This window comes from Asparagus officinalis, unplaced genomic scaffold, assembly GCF_001876935.1.
Source record: "Asparagus officinalis unplaced genomic scaffold, Aspof.V1 AsparagusV1_Un276, whole genome shotgun sequence".
NCBI classification, from domain to species: Eukaryota; Viridiplantae; Streptophyta; class Magnoliopsida; order Asparagales; family Asparagaceae; genus Asparagus; species Asparagus officinalis.
Window position 1 is genome coordinate 34,747 of NW_017972541.1, and position 20,334 is coordinate 55,080.

Sequence of the window (20,334 nt, forward strand, 5' to 3'; positions counted from 1 at the left end):
TTGGTCTTGGTTTATTTTATCTTAAAAACACCTATTTGATCTTTATGGTTTTTGTGATGCCGACTTTGCCGGATGTAAGGTAGATCGCAAGAGTACGAGTGGTACATGTCAATTTTTGGGTAACTCTCTTGTCTCTTAGGCCTCCAAGAAATAAAATTGTATTGCCTTGTCCACTACGGAAGCGGAATATATTGCCGTCGGCCTATGTTGTGCCCAACTTTTATGGATGAAACAAAGTTTAGTTGACTATGATTTGTATTTTTAAAATACAATTTTTTTTTATTATACTAGTGCTATAAATATTTTAAAAAATTTTGTTTTGCACTTTAGAACCAAGCACATTGATGTGCGCCATCATTTTTTACGTGATCATGTCGAGAGGAAAGATGTATCCCTTGTTTATATTGATACTAAATCTCAATTAGCGAACATCTTTACCAAGTCTCTTAGTGAAGCAGATTTTTATCGCATAAGAAATGGTTTGGGTTTATGCATTATGTAAAAAGTTTTGCCTATTTGCTTGGTTAGTTGAACGTCGCATAAGAAATGGTTTGGGTTTATGCATTATGTAAAAAGTTTTGCCTATTTGCTTGGTTAGTTGAACTTCATATGTCTTTTTGCATGTTTACTATTTCATATACCCCATTTTGATGGTGACAAAGGGGGAGAGAAATCTCCTCATTTGTGCACCTAGTTAGGGAGAGCTCATAGATAGGGGAAACTACTATTTATAAGCTATATTTATTCGCTCAAATATAATGGTTGGTTGTCATCATTAAAAATAGGGAGATTATTAGCCCTTATGTTTTGATGATGATTTACAACCACCGTTATCGGTACTAATTGCTTGTTGAGTGATATTATAGTTAATATGAATATCAAGCTCATTAGTACCATTTATGGAGGATTGGATGAAATATGAGCTACAACGTTAATATCTAAAGGAGGTGGAGGCAAAGTGATGAAGCAATGTTTATCAAGAACACTTAATGCAATAAGAAGCTTCATCAACTCTAAAGCAATATCAAGACTCAAGAAATGTATTTCTATGTGAGAGATATTTGCTATTTTATTTTCTCTCTAGTACTTAAATATAGGCAAGTAATTGTAGATTTTATTTGAAGCTATTTGGGATATCACACACACACTTATACATCTTCAAAACTCATATTTTGTTACTTGTGTTAAAATGATGTCTTTCACAAATACGAAGACATTTTTGTAAAATTTCTTTTCAAACAAGTTTGTCAAAATGTTTATAAACTATTCTCAAAGTTTTATATTTTTCTGAATTTATTTGATAATTTTTAACAAGGTTCAAAGTTGATATTTTTTGTGTGCATGTTTATGAGTCGACTCATGAACAGTATTGAGTCGACTCACAAACTGCTGCGTAGTTTTCAACTGTTTCTCATGAGTCGACTCACAACATCATGAGTCGACCCATCAGGTTGAGTTGACTCTTGCATGTCATAAGTCGACTCATAAACTGTGCTGGAAAATATATTTTGTTTCTGCTGAGTCGACCCATGACTTCATGAGTCGACCCATGCATGATGAGTCGACTCATGAATTTTATGAGTCGACCCATAAGTTGATTTTTAGCCTGTAACGGCTACTTATGATTCGACTCATGAACAGTACTGAGTCGACTCATAACACTGTAATGACTATTTTTGTACAGTTTCAGAAATCCTGTTTTTGGGGATTTTGTCTAATTCTTTGGGGCTTTGGCTGCTGTTTTCTTTCCTCATAAATACCCAACACCCCAACTACTTCAGACTTAAGCCTTAATTGCAAAACTCTTGTTTTCAAGTTTATTGTTTTCAAAGAGCTTCAACTTTCATCCTATCATTCACTGTTTCGTTTTCACATCCCAAGCTTCAAGTGCAATCTCTATTCTTGCCATAGGACTACTGTAAAGAGAGACTTTTTTCTGCGATTGATACTGTTGTGAGTGTGATCTCGTGGAGATCAATTGTGTGGTTATGAGATCTCATGGAGATCGTTGTGTAGAAGAAGTTCCGGCTTTCAAACCGGGTTGTGTAGTGGATTCTCCTTGAGAGTGGGGAGCGGGGACGTATGTCAGCGGACCGAACCTCATGAACACATCCCGCGTCACTTGGATAATGATTTCTAACCTTATCTCTTTTACTCTTGCTTTTCATTTTGTGGTGTATTGCTTGTCATAATTTTTATTGCACTATTATTTCCTCTAGACCCTAATCACCCCCCCTCTAGGGTCTAACAGTAATGTGTCGAAATCCGAGATAGCATGAGCTGTCTCGGAAATGGCGAGGCAGAGCAACGTCTTATTCAACGGTTTTCTCGAGTTTCGTGCGACCCATGTGGCTCCATAATTGCTTGGGAACATCCATAAATACGGAGAGGTTGTTACAAACTAAAAATCTGCCCATAATCCCCGAAAATCACGTCATTTAACAGAATGGGCGTCGGTTACAAAACTGCCTTGAAGAACCCCTTTATCTCAGATAGTAAACACTGTCTCAAAAATGGAAGTTATCAGATCGGGTTGGTTTCAGCTTCTTATCTTCGGTAACGGCTTCCAAAGGCTATAAATACCCCCTGACACTCATATGCAGGGGATCTGAAGATTTGGATGAGGGTTGACCTAATTGAGGGCAGAGACTTAAGCTTTTGGTGAATTTTGAGAGCAAGAGAGAGTGTCCTCATTTATTTTCAAGCGTCATCAAGAGCCTTCGGTATTTTCCTTGAGATCAAACGCTGATTTGATCTTGAGAAGAGTGTTTATCTTATTTGGCTAAGATATCTACTTCTGTTCTTATTCCTAAGACAAAACATCAACATCAAGCCTTCTTCACGATCAAATTGGATCGTTAAATCAGTGGTCCATGTTTCAAAGCATCCCCAGCACAGGCAAAGATCCTACGCAAGCAGCGACTAATAAATAGTTTCTGCGTGTGTTTCTAGGGAATAGCCTAATTTGTTTTCTTTGTAAAGAGAAGTTTACGATTGTAAGGCTCACTCTTTTGTTTCCATTGTAACGATAAATGATTATAATAGAAGCTACAATGAAAATTGTCCCCGACACAAACACGCTGGCGACCACAGTTGGAGCTAATAGTCTCAGCGTCGAGGCTATCATGTCACAACCAGCAAGATCTCGGTTGACTCAACAGTCAAGTACAAGTTCGACCAAGCCAAGTTTGAGGAGTATCTCTCCTCATCCTCATCAAGGTTTTCCTTGCCCCGTAAATGTAGGAAGATTTCATCTTCAAAGAAGGTTTTCTAGTTTTCAACTTTGATGAAGGCTTCGGGTGACGACTCTCGCCAACTATTGCTGAGACTTCCCCTCGCAATGCTACCCTGGCTACCAACAAGGCTAGAAGCTTTACTCGTGACAACTCCTCCCTAGTTAAGGAGTTGTTGAATCGAAGTTCACCAACTCTGACGAAGAGGGTTCGTCAGAGGCAACGTCAAAGCTTGGATCGTCAGATCGCCAAAGCTCTGGAATAAGTCGATGGGGTTCGCTACCATATGAATTTGGAGTCAAGGAAGCATTGAGTAAGCCAACAACTCCAACACCAAGTTACTATCACTTCCTCCAAGCCATCAGCAGAAGAATGGGTTCTCGTCAAAAGAGCCCGTTCGACGAAGAAGGAGCACATCCAGAAGCACTGCGTACGTGTCATACATGCTCGTGCTCTTGTGCAAAAGGCACAAAAAATGAAGAAGAAAGAGGTGGCCGAAGAACCACCAAAATCCCGCAAAGATTGGATTCCAAAATCTAAACTTACGCAAAAACCGAGTTCGGAGACAGCATGAACTGTCTCCTGTAGCCGAGATAGTCCTAACAGCCCCCGCGGCCACTTCTTTACTTTCGTCAACATTCGTTCCGGGTCCGTCTTCCACGATCGCTTCCACCGTGCCTTCTGTGAAGCCTTGGGTTAGTCCTGACCTATCTAAATTCAAAATCACGATGGCGGATCGCCTTGGTCCTCTGCACGAAGATCGAGGTAAAGCTCTGGTGAAAGAGCGCTTGGGTCCGGTGATCAAAACCCGAGTAGTTCCATAGACTAAGGGTCGTACACGTTCTCCCGTCAAGTTAATCGCTTCTCAAAGTTATCTCGTCGCCTCCAAACAAACCAGGACACCTCAATGTACCTGCTCATGTAACATACACAAAAGTGGTAAGGAGGCCTCCCCTTCTAGGAGAATTCCTATCACCTCCCGCCTGGGGGTACGCATTGAAGCCCAGGAGCCCGTTTAGACTTCATGCTCGCTAGGGGGTGGTTCTAAACGTGTAACTCCTGAGAATGTCAACAAGGCTTTACATCCCCAAAATAAGACGTGGCCATCAAAAGACAATGTTATACTTAGAGAATCACATCAACAGACGATAGGGTGCTCTGATCATCATGCCGACAAGTTATACTATCAAGCTGGGGTGTGAGCAAATCTCGAAAGAGGATTGTCCGAGAAATAAGCTCTCATTGTTCTTGCGAGAGACTCATCAGGACAGTGTTATCAGAATATAACTGCTCCAAGATCACTCCACAGATATTCTCGATATTCTATAAACTTTCCACCGAGGCGTCAAAGCCCAAGCCAAGATGTTTTTTGCAAGCAAAGATCAGTTGTCCAAGATTATAAGTTCCCACAAGCCACCATCAACATGGCTGACAAAGAAAAATCAAAATGATATTCAGATGATTCTGATCCTGACTTTAGCCTAGGAGGAAGAGTCAATCTAAGGATATCCTAGTGAATGTCTCGACTCCAATTAAGAGCCACCAGACATAGGGACTATCCGAGAATGCACGAAGGACTATCTTCGGATGACGAGCTTTCGGACACTTGCTCTGCAGTCGCTTCAGATGATACAATATCTAGTGTAGGGCAAGCTAGGGAGTCATTCACAATCACTCCTGACCAGTTGGTTCAAATGGTTCAAAAAACTATGGCTAAGCAACGAGAAGAAATTGGAGCTGAAATAAAAATAGAGATGGAGTTGACCATGCAGCATATGAGGGAATTGCATGCTCAACAACATCAACCTGAACCAAGTCAACGGGTTGAATCTGTTCATCGCAATGCCACGCCGATTCAATCTAATGTTGAAGACAGTGACACGGATGTAGATGAGCATATCTTTGCTGACCCTCCTCCTAACAACAATAACAATGTGCATGGTCCAATTGATTCTTCTCAACACCGCCCGTAGAAAGATACATGGGAGGATAAGAAGATGATGAGAGAGCTGAAGAGCAAGGTCAACGCCTTAATGTCCACTCAAGAAGTAAAGAAGACCGGCATTCCATGCCCATATCCGAGAGAATGAGAGTCAATTCTGTACCCGACGAAGTTTAATCTAATTAACTTCACATCATTTGACGGGAGAGGCTCACCTACTCACACTTGATCTACTTCAAGTCTCATTTGGGGATGATCTTTGGACATGAACCTTTGATAGTCTGATCATTCGTAGCCACCCTTCACGGGGTCACCTTCGATTGGTACCGATGCCTCAAGCCAGGGAGCATCAATAGCTGGAATGACATGGAAAGCTTGTTTCTCAGCAACTTCTTCGATGATGACACTGAAGTGTCAATCGGAGCTCTTCTAGACGAGAAGCAGAAGAACGGAGAGTCAGTTGACAAGTTCGTCAAACGCTTTCGGAACAAGGCCATGAACTGTCGAGATCCAGTTACAGAGGAATTCATCTTGCAGATATACCACAACAATCTCTCCCTCAATATCTTGGAAGCCATAGGGGTTGTGCCGTTTAAAACTTGGAAAGAGTTGAAAATGCGCGAAGAACAAGCCGAGCTCTTCCTCAAAAGGATAAAGGCGGAGAGAAGCCAACCAACGGCTAATTCTCCAAAGTCTAATTTTACTCTTCATGGTAAGGGAAAGGCGCCTCTGACTACTATGAATGCTCATCAAATATCACAACGGCAACCTCAGAGGCAACAAAAGACTCCCGAGGTATACTCCTTCAAGGATGATGAGGTTCCAGCCATCTTCAAATACCTCATGGACAATAATAAAATTAAGCTACCACCTGTAACAAATCAAGAGGAAGCTAACAAGACGTCGGACCCAAAATACTATGCATATCACAGAAGGGTCCACCATCCCACGAAGGCTTGTTACGTCCTCAAAGACAGAATTCAAGCCTTGGTCGATGCTAGCATCAAAATGGCAAAACCACCAAAGGAAAAGAAAGTGGGAGCAAATATGGCGTCCATCTACTTTGGGTCTAGAAATTCCCTTCCTCCGACTGGTATATGAGGTTAAACTGTTTCCAACCTCCGATAGGTATACGAGGTTAAACTGTTTCCTACACTCCGATGAGTATATGAGTATAAACTGATTCTCTTTGCTCCAATGCCTTAAGAGCTTAAACTGTGCACTTCTCATTAGACTCAGTTTTGCCATAGAGCTAGGGGTGGAATACTTGGAGTAGAATATGAAGTCATGAATCAAGACCTATTTTCGTATCATGATATTGGCAATACCCACCAAAGGGAAATTCCTGGAGAATACTACACATGGTATTCTTAAGGATAACCCGAAATTAACTGATTATTCAAGATGAAAACCAACCATCTGATTAATTCAAATAATTACAACTCTCCCATTGTGGTTATTTAATCATTATCAAGATGATTAAAACCATCCCACTGTGACTCTTTGAGCACTTTTTCATTGTGATGGAAATCTGACGATCTCATTTGATTGATCTTGTCCTCCACTTCAAAATCTCTCACTGATCAATCAATTGATGATGGGTTCACAAAATCAAACTCATACATCCTCCCACTACGTCCAAGAATTTAGCACTCCACTGTTGAAGTTCTGACCCCTTGTATTAGGTTTTCGTAAAAAAATACCATCAAGAACTTGACACCAAAACTCCCACTTTGTCCTTGTTTTTAAGGAAATCATGGTAGTTAGAATCATGCCTATCGTATCTACTACATTCACTCTCATTTGGTCAAACCTTCAAATAGTTAGGACCAAAGCCAAAATCCCCTCTCGATTCCTTCCATGAACGAGATGTCCATTCAAATTAAGCGATCAAACCTTTAAACGGTTAGGGTCGTTCCAAACTCCCACTTGGTCAAACCTTCAGATAGTTAGGGCCAAATCCAAAATTCCCTCTCGATTCCTTCCATGAACAAGAGGTCCATTCAAATTGAGCGATCAAACCTTTGAACAGTTAAGGTCGTTCCAAACTCCTACTCGGTCAAACCTTTCGATAGTTAGGGCCAAAGCTAAAATCCCCTCTCGATTCCTTCCATGAACGAGAGGTCCATTTTCAGATTGGGTAATCAAACCTTCCGACAGTTTAGGGTTATCCAAATTCCCTTTTTTTACTCACGTGAGTAAAAAAATCTTTTTTGAGTTAACTCCACATTGCGTAACTCAAATTTAATTCTCGGAGTGGAGATCCCACTCTAAGTTTCTCTTTCCAGTTTATCGAAGTGAAGATCTCACTTTAAGTTTTTATTGGAGTGGAAGATAAAAAAAATATCTTCTTCCACTCTATTAAAGTGAAAGATAAAAAATATCTTCTTTCTCTTTAACACCAACTTGTTGAAACGAGAGATAAGAAAATACATTATCTCCCTTCAACACAACTTTTGGAGTAGAAGATAAAAAAAATACCTTCTTCTTCTTCAGCCCCGGGTTCGTCTTTGCCCTAAGAGAAGACACAACTTGTTGAAGTGAGAGATAAGAAAATACATTCTTTCTCTTCAGCACCAAAATCCATAACTTTCACGCATGTGGGACTTTATCTCGATCCCTTATTAGAGATAATTATGCATCTAACACATGTTGCTGGGTGGTTCATTCATGTGAAAATGACAAAGTCTACATATTTAATATCATAGTCAGTGATTATTATTAAATTAATGACCTCTGAATCTATGTCTTTCATGCATGGAGGACTTTATCTCGATCCCTTATTAGAGATAAGTCTACATCTAACACTTGTTGCCAGGTGGTTCATTGCCGTAAAAATGACAAAGCCTACGTATTCAATATCATAGCAAGTTGTTATTATTAACTTAATAACATCTGAATCCATGTCTTTCATGCATGGGTGGTTTTATCTCGATCATTTATTAGATATAAGCCTACATCTAACACATGTAGCCGGGTGGTCCATTCCCGTAAAAATGATAAAGTCTACGTATTCAATATCATAGCAGTAAGTCTAAGAGAATTTATTCTCTTAGCATAACGTTACATGTGGAACGGACTTAGACAATCTGCATGCTAACCCGACTTAAACGGTAGTCGGTAAAGGCACATCAAATCCGTTGATGGCTGAGGGTTTGCTAAAAATCCTATGAGTATTTTGTTTATTTATTCCAAATAGAATGAGTAATCATAATAAATTTTAAACTCAAAGAATTGGGTAGATGAAGTCTCAAAAGATCGCAACTTCAAAAAACCCTGACCCGACTGCCTCTCCTTTGAGCGAGATAGCCAACACTGTCTCGCATATGCGAGACATTGTACACTATCAAGCATAAAGAGCCTCTCAAAGGAGCGCGTCCGATGCATATTTCGATGCATTTTCAGATCATTTCCAACACTACGGTGTGCATCCGAGGCTTATTTCTATGCATTTCCAACACTCCAATGAGTATACGAGTATAAACTGCTTCTCTATGAACCTCCGATAGGTATACAAGGTTAAACTGCTCCCAGAAACTCTAATGAGTATATGAGTATAAATTGATCCTCCATGCTCCCAACACCTTAAGAGCTTAAACTATGTAGACTCCAGCTACGTATGAGTATAAACTGTGTTTACACTAAAACAGAAGTCAACATCCGGCAACGCTCCAGCAGTTTTGCCAAATTAGACTCAAGATAAAAAAAATTATCCCTGGGAGTTCAATTACAATTCAGATACGAATTCCTAACAAAGATGATCAATTCAACGTCAACTTAATGACACGAGCTAATTCAGATATCGACACACCAATTTTAGTTCTAAATTTCGATAATGGTCAAGCGATAAATGTGACACCAGAAGTATTTCAGACTACTCGACAAAACACTGAGTAAACTAAAAGCTAAAAAGTCAAAAAACTGAAGCCATTCAAAGGTCCTTCTATACAGTCTCCTCGATAAAATACTGAAGAGATTGAAAGCAGGACCTATCTTATCCAAAGTATTCCAGACTCCTCGATAAAATACTAAGGAGGCTAAAAACTTTGGAGGGGATATTTGTAGGTATCGAAAATTATCTATATGTCCTAAATGAAGCTCAAGACGAAGAGAAGATAAAGAACATCATCATCTAAGTCAGAAGAGGTCATCCGATGCAAAAAGAAGCAAAGGAACGCACAAAATGACGAAATGACGGAACTCGAAGCTGTCTCACAATTAGTGAGACAACATACATTGTCTCTACTTCCGAGAGAATGTAATGTGTCAGAATCCGAGATAGCATGAGCTGTCTCGAAAATGGCAAGGCAGCGCGACGTCTTTTTCGGCAGTTTTCTAGAGGTTCGTGCGACCTACGTGGATCCATAACTGCTTGGGAACATCCATAAACACGGAGAGGTTGTTACAAACTAAAAATCCACCCATAATATCTGAAAATCATGGAATTTAACATAATAGGTGTTGGTTACAAAACTGCCTTGAACAACCCATTTATTCGAGATAGTAAACACTGTCTCGAAAATGGGAGTTATCAGATAGGGTTGGTTTTAGCTTCTTATCTTTAGTAACGGCTTCTTATCTGAAGATTTGGATGAGGGTTGACCTAATTGAGGGCAGAGACTTGAGCTTTTGGCGAATTTTGAGAGCAAGAGAGAGAGTCCTCATTCATTTTTAAGCGCCATCAAGAGCCTTCGGTGTTTTCCTTGAGATCAAACGTTGATTTGATCTTGAGAAGAGTATTTATCTTACTTGGCTAAGATATCTACTTCTGTTCTTGTTTCTAAGACGAAACATCAAAATCAATCCTTCTTCACGATCAACTTGGATCGTTGAATCGATGGTCCACAGATCAAAGCGTCCCAGGCACAGGCAAAGATCTCACACAAGCAGTGACTATAATAGTTTCTGCATGTGTTTCTAGGAAATAGTGATATGGGTGCATCTTCTCTTCGGAACTTAGCGATCCTCATGGGAGCTTGAGGATAGATGATTCTCATGGTAGCTTGAGAATAGAGGTGTAAAACAGCACAGTGGAATGCAGGTTGAAGTGTGGAACGAGACGGCGAATCAATGAATCGAAGCATCCAGGTTTCAGCCCGTGAGTCGACTAATAACAGTCATGAGTCAACTCATCAGGTTGAGTCGACTCATGTCTATCATAAGTCGACTCACGAAACCCAACCGTTTGTCACAAAACACTGAGTAAACTAAAAGCTAAAAAGTCAAAAAACTGAAGCCATTCAAAGGTCCTTCTATACAGTCTCCTCGATAAAATACTGAAGAGATTGAAAGCAGGACCTATCTTATCCAAAGTATTCCAGACTCCTCGATAAAATACTAAGGAGGCTAAAAACTTTGGAGGGGATATTTGTAGGTATCGAAAATTATCTATATGTCCTAAATGAAGCTCAAGACGAAGAGAAGATAAAGAACATCATCATCTAAGTCAGAAGAGGTCATCCGATGCAAAAAGAAGCAAAGGAACGCACAAAATGACGAAATGACGGAACTCGAAGCTGTCTCACAATTAGTGAGACAACATACATTGTCTCTACTTCCGAGAGAATGTAATGTGTCAGAATCCGAGATAGCATGAGCTGTCTCGAAAATGGCAAGGCAGCGCGACGTCTTTTTCGGCAGTTTTCTAGAGGTTCGTGCGACCTACGTGGATCCATAACTGCTTGGGAACATCCATAAACACGGAGAGGTTGTTACAAACTAAAAATCCACCCATAATATCTGAAAATCATGGAATTTAACATAATAGGTGTTGGTTACAAAACTGCCTTGAACAACCCATTTATTCGAGATAGTAAACACTGTCTCGAAAATGGGAGTTATCAGATAGGGTTGGTTTTAGCTTCTTATCTTTAGTAACGGCTTCTTATCTGAAGATTTGGATGAGGGTTGACCTAATTGAGGGCAGAGACTTGAGCTTTTGGCGAATTTTGAGAGCAAGAGAGAGAGTCCTCATTCATTTTTAAGCGCCATCAAGAGCCTTCGGTGTTTTCCTTGAGATCAAACGTTGATTTGATCTTGAGAAGAGTATTTATCTTACTTGGCTAAGATATCTACTTCTGTTCTTGTTTCTAAGACGAAACATCAAAATCAATCCTTCTTCACGATCAACTTGGATCGTTGAATCGATGGTCCACAGATCAAAGCGTCCCAGGCACAGGCAAAGATCTCACACAAGCAGTGACTATAATAGTTTCTGCATGTGTTTCTAGGAAATAGTGATATGGGTGCATCTTCTCTTCGGAACTTAGCGATCCTCATGGGAGCTTGAGGATAGATGATTCTCATGGTAGCTTGAGAATAGAGGTGTAAAACAGCACAGTGGAATGCAGGTTGAAGTGTGGAACGAGACGGCGAATCAATGAATCGAAGCATCCAGGTTTCAGCCCGTGAGTCGACTAATAACAGTCATGAGTCAACTCATCAGGTTGAGTCGACTCATTCATGCCTGTCATGAGTCGACTCACGAAACCCAGCCGTTTGTCATTAGTCTCTGACGAGTCGACTCATCTCAGTCATGAGTCAACTCATTGCTGGTTTTGTGTTTTATACAGTTTTGGACGAGTCGACTCATCTCAGTCGTGAGTCGACTCATCGAAGGTTTCTTGGTTCGTTTGGGTTTCTGTTTGCACGAATTCCTGTTGGGTTTAGGCTTGGTTATTTACCACTTTATCATCCACATTGTTACACCTATATAAGGGATTGTTTAGGATTTCTAATCAATCAGATGTAATCAAAGTGAGATTCTAATCAAGAGAGATTAGGGTTTAAAGAGAATTGAGAGCTTGTTCTCAATTCTAGTGAGATTGTAAGAGAGGGATTATAATCTTTTCATACTCATAATCTAGAGAGGGTATTTTTCTTCGCCACATACTGAATTGTTCTTGTGTTTCCGTCATCCTCTTCTTAACCCATCTTTGATAATTCTGCGATCAAATGTGCTCGCACGACGACTCGTATCAAGTTGGTATCAGAGCGATCAGATCCTATGAAGGGGGCATCCTGTGTATGGTCCTGACTCGATCGTAATACAAAAAGCTAGACGAGATCCTTATTTTATTGGAAGGAGTCCAAAACTTAAGGAAGAAGAAGATGAGTGAAGGAGACAGTTCAACAAGGTTAGATGCATTGGAGAAGCAGATGGAGACAATAGGTTCGACCCTCGTGCAACTCGTTAATCTTGTCCAAGACAAAGGAAACAAGGAGGAATCTTCTTCGAAAGGCAAGAAGAAACTTGTAGAGTCCGATGGAGAAGGCGAGGGTTCTGATTCAAATGAGGAGGCCCGTATTGTTAAGTCTGTTTCACACCAAGAGGGTAAGTGTTCTTATCAAAAATTGAAGATAGACTTCAAAGTGGAGATTCCTGTTTATGACGGGAGTGTCAATGTCGAGAGGCTTGATGATTGGATCGAGCGGATGGAGACCTATTTCACACTTTACGGATATTAATCCAAGGAGAAGCTCGTGTTCACGACTTTGAAGCTTTTGGGACATGCATTTGTTAGACCCTAGAGGGGGGTGATTAGGGTCTTATGCTAATCTAATCCGATTAAATGCCAATTAAAAACTAATTAACAAGTTATCCTAGCAAGTATGAAATATAACAAAATATATAAGCTAGGATAAGCAATGTAAACAAGATGATATATCCTATATGATAGAAATATATATATGCAAGGATATGAAACTAACACAAGGGGTAAACAATCTAAACAAGATAGTGGATGATAAAGATAATGAGCTAATGACAATGACGATATAAGATATGAACATAAATATGAATGAACGCCAAAGCACACTCAAACAAGCAATATGATCACGGAGTTCGGACCTTCCGTCCTACGTCTCCGCTCCCCACTCCCGGGGAGAAATCCACTAACACAATCCGGTTTGGAAGCCGGAACTTCTTCTACACACTCGGTTTTCTAGCTAACCGAAAACTCTACAACTCACACTCTTGCAATCACACTCTACACCCACTAAGTGTTGGACCTAGCCGTGTCTCCCTCAAGTGCTCGGTTACAACCTCTCCCTAGGCACGTCAACCGCCGCCACTCCTCTTGGGACGATCCCCGACTCTCACCACACACTCCTCACTCGGTGTACAAGTGTATTACAAAGTGATTTCACAATTAAGCACAATATAGCAAATGATTGTTCTCTCTAACAAGGTGAGAACTCAATTAGGCTCAACTCAATGTCACACTATCCCACAACCCAATTATATAATAAAAGCTTTTTAAACACACTTAAACCAAACTAAAACCCTTTAAAAACTTTATTAAACTTGATTAAAAAAACTCTCTTGGTTGGTTTGAAAAGACATCAGCAATGGGGTATATATACCCACTAGAAATCTCAGCAAAAACCCCCAAAACAAATGACAAAACAGCCCCCAGAGAAACAGCTCAGAAATAGCCGTTAGAAGTCCAACGGTCATATTGTCGGTCGACCGAAAATCCCGTCGGTCGACCGATGAGAGCAAAAACACGAAGAAAACGTTCTGGACCATCGTCGGTCGACCGGAAATTCTGTCGGTCGACCGATTTGAGCTCTCGGTCGACCGGACCGGTCGACCGACGACTCTCTGGAAAAATACTGACGAATGGTCAATTGACCGGTCGACCGTACCGGTCGACCGAAAACTGACATTTCAGGAAACAACGCTGATTTTAAAACACTGTTTAAAAATATCAAATAAATTCCAAAAAATGTAAAACTTTGGGGAATGATTGTAGACATGATAATAAACATGCTACAACGACTGGTTTCGAAAAAGGACTTCCCAAATGAAAAATATCATCATTTTACAAACTAGTCCAAAACATGAAAATATGAGATACTTGAATTTTGATGTTTTGACATAAACCAACTTTTGAAACTTTGTGAAATGTTTTTGTAGACTTAGTAAAACATGTATAAACTGATATTGAAGTCTATAAACTAAGAATATAGTATTTTCACAAATACAATAGAAAATGAAACCTATGAGTATGTATATGAAAATATATTTGTTTCATATCTATGTAGATAAACCAAATCACAATAATAAATATGAAACATGTAATTTCATATTTATAAACATGAAAACCAAAACTTATGTTGTATATATATGTGACTACATATATATACAAGGAAACTAATCGCGGATGAAGCTTGAACTTGGATCTTGAACTTTGAATAGCAAGGCTTCACCGACATTCCGCCAACCTCCTTTGGATATGATCGTTGAAGCTCTATTCCATCCATCCTCCAACTACGTTGTTTGTCTACAATATATAAGAATGTACAAACACTAGACAAACAACATTAGTAATAAATTGTTTGTTAAACATCATCAAAACAAGAAGGCCAACAATCTCCCCCTTTTTGATGATGACAAACAATTTACAAAAAGGAATATATGCATGAAGGAAATGAACATATACAAGATTATACACATGCATAAAGGAATATATGCATGAAGGAAATGAACATATACAAGATAATATACATGCATATAAATAAGGAATTGAATTGTATACTCACAATAATATTTCTCCCCCTTTGACAGCATCAAAAAGGGGACAAAAGAAATAAGAGAGCGAAAGCTCCCCCTATCAATAAGCATAGGTGAGTTTAAAAAGAATATATATAGGGATTGCTCCCCCTATCAAAAAGCCATATAGAGTATATACAATGAAGATCATGGCAAAACATATGTGAGCAAGCATACATGAATATGCTAAAATTTTACTCATATACATGAAGATAATGAGAACACATATAAATGTGTCAATATGAAAATAGTGTCTCATTAACACAAAAAATATAAAAAAAACCAAAAAAAAGAATAGTTTTATGAAATCAAAGGAAGAGGAACATGAGAATCATGAAAAAAGTTTTCAAGTGAAAACAAATCACTCAATCAACCAAATGAAATCATAAATCAACCATTTAAACCAAAAATGATGTTTGATCAACAAAAAGAATTTCTTTGTAAGACTTGATCAAACCACTCATAGAATACATTATAAAGCACGAATAGATGATCCATTAGCACAAACACATAAATATCATCATATAAGTGAATTATAATGAATTCAAAAGCAACAAATCAAAACACAATTTTTGAGAGAGGCAACAATTATATCAAGCTCTTGAGCTTGTTCCAACCCATATAATCATTTTAGCATCCGGTAAACTTGATTTGGGAATAAACACCCAATAAACCCGGAGGGTTATATAAACACAAACCTCTCATCAAAACTAATAATCATGAAAACAAAAGATTTGATAAAAGAAAATTTGTTTTCATAACCAAAAGATATTAAAACATAATTTTCAAAACCAAGACAAAGAAAAATAAAAATACTAAAATTCTTGGTTTAAAATCAATTTTGTTTTGGTACCCAAGTAATTTTGGTACCAAAAGGTTTAGGGACATCACCCCTATTATTGAAGCTCAAAGCCCTAGGGTTATGAACCCATTTGGGCATATTTAGTGCACGGGTCCGGTCATAGCAATAGTTATGCAAATGACCCATTCGATTGCAATAAGTGCAATGAAGAGGATGCATTTGGTTATGTTGACCATGTGGATGTGCACGAGGAACATTTGCAAATAAAGATGGTCTTTTAAGATTTAAGTGGCCATATCTACCACAAACATCACATCTAAAAACATGTGGCCTACTAGAAACATTTGGCAAATAAGATTTTCTTTTTAAATCAAAACAATACTTGGCCAAATGACCAAAACGACCACAAATATCACATTTAAACACATGAGCATGCTTATGATGAACATGATGAGTATGTGCATGTACATGTGTGTGTGATGAAGAAGCCTTATGAGATGCACAAGAAGCATTAATATTACTATTTTTAGATTTTTGTGCATCATAGCAAAATTTAGATAAATGGCCTTTACGACCACAAATAGAGCATTTGTAAATTTTGCTATACAAGTGTGCATGGTGTATATGTTTCTTAGAAGAGTTTGCATTAGATTTTGCACACAAGTCCATAAGTTTCTTATGATTATCAATGCATGTGTTTAAGGTTGAATTTAAACAAGATATGCGGTTTTTCACATGATTCAACTCATCATTAGATACAACATCATTGATAATAGAAGTAGAGCATGTATGGTTATTCTTAAAAGAATCAAATTCATTTCTAATGTATTCTACTTCTAGCATGGCATTATCTTTCTCATGAGTTAACTTACCAAAGTTTGAAATTAAAGAATCATGATCCAATTTTAATTTTTCATTATTTTCTTTAAGGATCATATTCTCATTAGAAATAGTATCAAACTTAGAAGCTAAAGACTCATGATCGGATTTTAAAATTTCATGCTTGCTTTTAAGATTAATGAAATCATTTTGCAATTTCTTGTAGGCATGCAATAATTTATCACTAGCACAAGCAAGTTCATCATTATGTAAATCATTAATAGATTCGAACTCGCAAACCTCACTAGGGCTATCGCCTAGTGCACGTGTGCATGAAGCTCCATATGAACTTGAAGCGGGATCCTCCAAAGCTTGTCGGATCGCCTCCAAGTCTCCTTGATGCGCTTCTATGAATTTCCATAATGTATAAGCGCTATCAAAAGAATCAAGCTTGTTAGACATAAATGAATCAAATGCATTTAATAAAAATTCTAACATAAGCTTGTTCATAATAAACATCTTTTTATCATGTTTGCTCCACTTGGATTTCTCCAACGTGGGCACAATATAAGCACAATCAATGATTTCCCATAAATCGATATTTTTAGATTGAACAAATATTTTGAATCTAAAACACCATTGAGCATAAGGGAAAGCATTGAATTTAGGAGCAATACTAGAATCATAGCCTAAACAAGATGCATCATTCATATCCATAATTTGTAAAAATATGCAAGCAAGATACAAATGCAATCAAAACAAGATTAGCACAAAAAGGATAACTTGGATCTTTAACTCAAGGCGATTAGACCTTAAATCAAAGAGCACCAAGCTCTGATACCAATTGTTAGACCCTAGAGGGGGGTGATTAGGGTCTTATGCTAATCTAATCCGATTTAAATGCCAATTAAAAATAATTAATACGTTATCCTAGCAAGTATGAAATACAACAATATTTGTAAGCTAGGATAAGCAATGTAAACAATAAGATATATCCTATATGATGAAATATATATATATGCAAGGATATATAAACTGACACAAGGGTAAACAATATGAACTAGATAGTGGATGATATAGATAATGAGCTAATGACAATGGCGATATAAGATATGAACATAAATATGAATGAACGCCAAAGCACACTCAAACAAGCAATATGATCACGGAGTTCGGACCTTCCGTCCTACGTCTCCGCTCCCCACTCCCGGGGAGAAATCCACTAACACAATCCGGTTTGGAAGCCGGAACTTCTTCTACACACTCGGTTTTCTAGCTAACCGAAAACTCTACAACTCACACTCTTGCAATCACACTCTACACCCACTAAGTGTTGGACCTAGCCGTGTCTCCCTCAAGTGCTCGGTTACAACCTCTCCCTAGGCACGTCAACCGACGCCACTCCTCTTGGGACGATCCCCGACTCTCACCACACACTCCTCACTCGGTGTACAAGTGTATTACAAAGTGATTTCACAATTAAGCACAATATAGCAAATGATTGTTCTCTCTAACAAGGTGAGAACTCAATTAGGCTCAACTCAATGTCACACTATCCCACAACCCAATTATATAATGTATGCAAATACAATAAGCTCAATGGTTGTGTGTGCAAACAAAGAGTAAATCAAATCAAACTAAACTCAATATAAAACTAGCTTTAATAGAAATGATAATCAACAAATAATTATAAATAAAAGCTAGACTTGAGTTTAGGAAAACTTCTCTAGATCAAGATGGAGAGATGGAGATATGAAGCCCAAACAAGAAGATGATCTCCTCCACTTGTGAAAATAATCTTCAAACCAAACAAACACTAAAACTCACTTAAACCCTTGTTTAAAACTCTTTAAACTTGTTTAAAACATTTCTTGAGTTACCTTAGAGGTATGAGGGCATGGGGTATATATAGGCTCATGAAACAACCCCAAAAACCAATAAAAACACCCCCAAAACATTAAATAAACAAAAAAACAGAACTAGCCGTTACTGTAGCAACGGTCGGATGCTACAGTACTTCGGTCGACCGGTACGGTCGACCGAGAGCCATCTGCAAAGCTGAGAAACGTCCAGAGACATTTCCGGTCGACCGGTCCGGTCGACCGGAGTTACTGTAGCAGTGCGCAGATGTTTTGTAAAATCAATTTAAAATAGTAAATGAACTCTAAAAATTATGAAATTTTGTGGGAATGTTCTAGACATGTAGAATAACATGTCAGAGAAAGAATTTCTGAAAATTATTTTCCCAGTTGAGAGAAATAAATATTTGAACACAAATTTACAGTTTCTGAAAAACTGTTAACATATACGATTTTGTAAAATCAATTAGGCATAGTAAATCAACTCCAAAAATAGTAAAATTTTGAGTGAAGTTTCTAAACATATAGATAAACATGTAAGAGAAAGAATTTTTCAAATATCACTTCCCATTTGCAAAAACTCATCTGTTTTGTAAAACATGCACGAACATGTGCACGAACGAAAACATGATTTTGTAAATTCCATTAAACATAACAAATCAATTCTAAACTTGATGAAACTTTGCGAAATGTTTGTAAACATGAAAACAAACATGTTAGAAAAAGAATTTCTCAAATTGAATTTCCATTTTTGAAAACTCATGTATTTTGCAAGTGTGTCCAAAGCATGAAACTCAAAACCATGCATGTATATATATAACTATATATATACATAGAAACCAAATACGTGTGTGTATATGATATTGAGCTTAAGGTACTTAACACACATAATATAAAATCTAAACTAGATTACCCAAGCTTGATCTTGATCTTCATTGTAGCTCAACTTGGTACACATGCGGATGAAGCTTGAACTTGATCTTTAACTTTGAATTGCAAGGCTTCAACTCACAATTACGCCAACCTCCATTTGATATCGTCTTTGAAGCGCTATTCCATCCATCCTCCAACTACGTTGTTTGTCTATAATAAATAAGAAAACACAAATACTAGACAAACAACATTAGTAGTAAATTGTTTGTAAATCATCATCAAAACAAGAAGGCCAACAGCATTAACATGGTGGAAATCCTATTGCCAGCATGAGAAGAAGGCGGTATCGTGGAACAAGTTTAAAGAACTACTTAGGAAGCAATTCTATCCGGTAGGATTCCTCAAAGAGTGTTGGTACAAGTGGTACGACTTGCGCTAAAGAGTCAATCAACCCGTTCAAGAATACACCACGGAGTTCCAGCAGCAGGCGATGATCCTCAACATTGCGACAGAGGAATATTCTGTGTTTATGAAGTATATGGCGAGATTGAGCGATTACATCCGGAAGGAGATGAAGTTATTCACGGTTGAGACTATTACAGAGGTGAGCGTGAAGGCTATTGCCATTGAGGGCAAGCAGAAGAAGGGCAACAAGACTAAGGGAGACTCCAAACAGACGGGAGGCGAGTCTAGTGGTTCCAAACATAAGGAGGAGAAGAAGGGTGATCCAAGGAAAGCAGAACTGATTTGTAGTCACTGCGAGAAGATAGGGCATGTTGATGATCGTTGCTGGGAGAAGTATCATCATCTCAAGCTAAGAGGATTGAAAAAGAAGGAGGAGAAAAAGGCATATGTGATAGCTCAAGGTCCGAAAGAAGTCCCGGGGATGACAGAGCCCAACAGCAGTCTCAACCTTATGACAGGGAGACAGGCCACGAAGGAGGACGACGACCCGAGAGAGCAACTCTTTGTGCTGAAGTTGCAAGTGAAGACCAGTTTGGTTGATATCATAGTTGATCCGGGCAGCGAGAAGAATTTGATATTTGAAGCCTTGGTTCAGAAGCTAGGTCAGAAGACGATCAAGCATCCGAAGCCTTATCCATTGGGGTGGATTCAGAAGGAGGAGTGACTAAGTGTAGTTGACCAATACACTGTCAGATTTACGGTCCATGAGTCGTATATTGATGAGGTTACGTGTGACATAGTTCCATTAGATGTTTGTCAGATTATACTGGACAATCCGTACTTAT